Source organism: Lutra lutra, chromosome 1 (genome assembly GCF_902655055.1).
Source record: "Lutra lutra chromosome 1, mLutLut1.2, whole genome shotgun sequence".
Taxonomy (NCBI): Eukaryota; Metazoa; Chordata; class Mammalia; order Carnivora; family Mustelidae; genus Lutra; species Lutra lutra.
In genome coordinates, this window is record NC_062278.1 from 85,094,247 (window position 1) to 85,099,193 (window position 4,947).

Below are 4,947 nucleotides of genomic sequence, written 5' to 3' on the forward strand. Positions count from 1 at the left end.
CACAACCATAGTAGATAAATAGATAAATAAATGTATAGGTAGAGGTAGGCATATGGATGAAAGCACAGATGGACACATAGAGAAAATAGAACTAGATTGAAACAGGAATGCATGCATACATTAAAAATTATCACAGTAAGAGAGACATCTCTTAAAAATTGAAGTCTGTAGGGCATAAATGCAGTCACTGGCATTAGAAATTTAGGGAAGTTTGAGACGGCATCTCATCTTGGCCATGGTACCTATCTTTGTTCCCAATGTATCAGCCTTCTTCCTCTTCATCCCAGCATACTCAATTTCCTATCTTTGGGGGCAGGTCTCTTCTCTTTAATTAATTTTCAAAACAGATTAATAAGGTTGTGCCAATCTGGGGGTCTGTGTATGAATAGAAACACATGTATTTACTTTTACACTTTACACTCATGCATGTTTTGGTTCTAAATGTCTCACTGGGATCTGAGGGTCAATGGCTCTGACCTCTGAGGTGTAAGAGCTCTCTCTTTCCTTTCCCACTAAGAAATCTCTTGTGCTTCTTTAGGGCCATTCTTATATTTACTTTCTTATGCTGTTTTTCCAAGGGGCTGGTTTTGGTGTTGTTTTTTCTTATCTTTTCCTCTTCATCTTGTAATTCTTTATTGTGTATCTCTTTATTATTGTTTTGTCATATTGCCTCATATATTTCTAATAGGTCTATAATTTTTGTATTTTTTAAATTAATTTTTTCATTCAGTTGAACAGTCATATATATTTGCATAAATAATATATTTTGCATTCTCTTTCCTTCTTTTAACCAGTTCTTCCAAGTAGGTTATATAGCAATTTATGGTCTAATTTTTCTTTACTAATTTATACTGAAACCCCAGTGAATTATTGATTCTGCTCTTTCAGGACTCCAATTTTCCACAAATGAGGAAAACATCAGAATTATTCCACTGGACATGAATAAAATAAATCAATGCTTCTTAGGTATTTTTCTATCCAATAAAAAGCATTACTTATTGAGCATGCAAACATTCTTTTAGATCTTTATAAAAGAAGTTTGGCCATAGAGGGTCAGATCCATAAAGACTGCTCTTTGGCTTTAATTATTTTAGATGCAAAACTTTGTATCTAAGAAACATTAAGACTAGTTATTTATTGCTCACTGTCATTCATTTTTTTCCCACACAAACAACATTAGCATGCTTAAAAATCCCACAATCACCTTGGAAGCCCAATAAAATATGCAGGTCACAAGTATGATTTTTACTCATGGAAAAATTAAGGTGTAGAAATGTGCAATGAGTCCAAGTCATATACTAAGTATCTTTTCTTAATGAAAAATCACTTCTATTTCAATCAACTTTTAAATCATGTTTAACAAAGACATTATTTCAACTTTATGTCATGCCATAGTTCTTTATAAAGGATTGAATTTTATATTCTGGTCAAAGGAAGCAATATTCGGAGTGGACTTCCTTGCAAACATATTGCTGAGAGAAATGTTAAGGAATAAAAAATAGCATTACCTGAGTCCCAGAATTGAGAAGTGAGGGAAGAGCTTTCTCCAACTGGAGACAGTCAAAGGCAAGGTACCAGGCAAAATGTGTGGGAAGCACAGATTCTCAGGTCATGATGGTAATGCCAAAAAAAAAAAAAAAAAAGAAAAAATACCCCAAAACCCAAAAATCAAACCAAACCAAACCAAAAGAGGAAAAAAACTAAAGGAGGCAGTCAAAGAATAAGTAGATGAATTAGCCAAGGTTCCCCAGACCGTCTAGTGGATGCCTTCCCATTATCTGGGCCACCAGTTTTGCCAATTCAATTCTTTAAAAAAAATTTTTTTATTATGTTAGTCACCATACAGTACATCATTAGTTTTTGATGTAGTGTTCCATGATTCATTGTTTAACACCCAGTGCCAATTCAATTCTAAAATATAAGGACAATCTTTTTTTTTAATAATTTTTTATTTTTTAAATTTCTTTTCAGTGTACCAGAATTCATTGTTTATGCACCATACCCAGTGCTCCATGGAAAACGTGCCCTCCATAACACCCACGACCAGGCTCACCCAACTTCCATCCCCTGCCCCTTCAAAACCCTCAGATTGTTTTTCAGAGTCCATAGTCTCTCATGGTTCATCACCCCCTCCAATTTCCCCCAACTCCCTTCTCTTCTCCATCTCCCCATGTCCTCCATGTAAGGACAATCTTATCTTCCACTACTTAGTCCCATGATTTAAATCAATCTAATTATTTTTATCAGACTTCCAAAGCTTGCTTTGTACATTTGCCACATAGAGTTGGATGAAGCTGATATGGCAGTTGATGTGATTTTGTATCTCTTTTTAAGCCTTTGCATATGACATTGTTTTTGCCTTTTGCCTTAAATAACTTACCCCTTTCCCTGCCCCCCCCCCCCATTCCTCCTCAATCTTCTTCATTCTTGGAGATCAAGTTCAATTATTACTGCTTCTGGGATCCCAAGCAGAACCAGACACTCCTCACTCTTGTCCTGCATTAGAAACTTGCATTGCTGGTGGGGAGAGGTGGGGTGGATGTGGGCCAGAGAGGGAAAGAAGGGACTGAAAAGGACTATGAGGTTTTCAGCTTGGCTTCTGCATAGAATGGAGATAAAGGGAATATTCTGATCCACACAGCCCTCTGATGGAGTGGCAAGAAGTAAAAATCTGTGAATCTAGATCTTAAGATTTTCAAGAAAACCCTACCGTTTTTTCTGTCTGTGGGGCTAACTTTGCTTCAGAGGCTGCACCCATCCCCACACCAATGAAAATGGCTGGTCAACCTGATGGCTTTGTGTCCCAGGTGATAAAGTCTATACCTATGCCCTCATTCCTATTTTTCCAACACCTGGTAATTAAAAAGGAAGTCAATTTGCTTGTCATACAGTAATAGGACTCACAGAAAAGCTGAAAAACTAGTACAAAGATTTTCCATATACCTGGAACCCAGATCCCCTAAATGTTAACATTTTACATTTTTCCCTCTCTCTGTAGACATTTATACATGTATGTATGTAAGCTACATACACAACTTAAAAATTTCTAGTTACATTAGAAAAGCAGGTAAAATTAACTGCAACATCTTATTTGCCCCAATATCTGTATGTTTTCATTTTAACATGTATTCAGTAGAAAAATTAACATATCTTTCATACCAGTTTTTTAAATCTGGTATTTTACACATACAGTACATCTCCATTAGAGCCACACTTCAAGTGCTCAAGAGCCATGCACAGTGACAGCTACCTAAAGGACAGCCCAGAGATAGTTATGATCTTTCAAGTTATGGGACTGGATGGTGAAAGAGAGCCCAGGGCTGGGTCTTGGAGCACTGTAATGTTTAGAATTCAAGTCAAAGAAGAGGAGCTGACAAATTAGACAGCAAGTGACAGCCTAGTAGACTAGAAGGAAAGCAAGGCAAAGGTAGTGTCAAGGGGATCATAAAGGAAGAGACTGTCAATGGCATCAACTGATGCTGCAAAGTCCAGTAAGATGAAGACAGAGAAGCCATCACTGTAATTGGAAAGATGGAGTTGTTAGTCATCTTGGCAAAGCAATTTCATTAGACTGGGGGCTACTCTTTTGGAACTGAAGAAAGAATGGAAGGTGGAAAATGGATACTTCAAGTGTAGGCATCTCAAAGGCAAAAGTTTCAAGCTAATTTTTCTCCTTTGACACTCTCCCCCACTCTCCTCTCTTCCTATATTCTGACCTCTTTTTGAGATCTGTGCTAGATATCTGGGAGACATTCTCGAATCCTTTTCTTTCAAACCTTCTATGCTATTATTCACAAAGTCATCCCCATTTCACCTCCTAAATACTTATTGTCTCTTTTGCTCCATCCCTATTTCCCCACTGCAGGCCCTTGCCACCTCTGATATTCTTACACCTAGCAATCATCACTGTAATTAGACCTCTAGGATTCACCCTCAAAATTCTTTTTGTAAAGTCTGGAAACACGCAGAAAGGCTGGAGATCGAATGATGCTGCCTGATTGAATTTTAAAAACACAAATCTTGTATTTTTGCTATTCTGCTAGAATCCTTGCATGGAACACATTTAGTGTTTCTACTCTTGAGTTCCTTCTCTCACAATCCCAAATCAACACACACACACACACACACACACACACACACACACACACACACACACAGTTCTGTTTCATGCTTGCATCTTTTATGATCCCTCCTACCCACCCCTCCCCTTCTCCCCGTAACTCATCCCCTGAAACAGGCAGCACGACCGGCTCATTTTTACTAAATCTTGTTTAGATACCAACCTTCAAGTAGCTTCAGCATTTCCCATCCCCTCTATGCTACTTTCTCTAAAGCTAATTAAAGTGTGCACCCGTTCTCCCTTTCCCAAATGCCCTGCCCTGGCATTTCAATAAAATTTAGTGCTGATTTAAGTCACTGTTCTCACCACATTCATCCATTCATCCTAGTTCTTTAAAGTAGAAATTTTTGTCACTGTCGCCAACTAAACCGTAAACTCTCAGAGGTCCGAGAGCTCGTCTCATTTCATTTGTATCCCAGTACCTGGCATGTCACTTGACATATCAATAGGTATTCAATCAAATGTGTTAATATGGAGAGCAAAGAGGCCGAGGAGAGCAATGCTGCGAGAAGGGCTGCGCGTCTTTTCGGGTCTCCAGCCCACATCGGAGCACGCAGGACCTTGGCGTCGATGAGGACGCAAGGCCCGCATTTCTCCCGGCGGAGCTGCGCAGAGTCTGCAATAAGGGCAGGGCAGGAAACAAAAAGACAGTGCTCCCCACGGTGGAAGGCCGAAGGTGGGAACCTTAACAGAATCTCAGAGAGAACGATCGGCGAAACACCGCCTCCTCCTTACCTCCCCGGCCGGTTCTGCTCGCCACGTGATCACGGCCACTCACGTGATCTCAGCTCTGCGAGATCCGCCGCCGCGTCACGTGAGCTACAGTG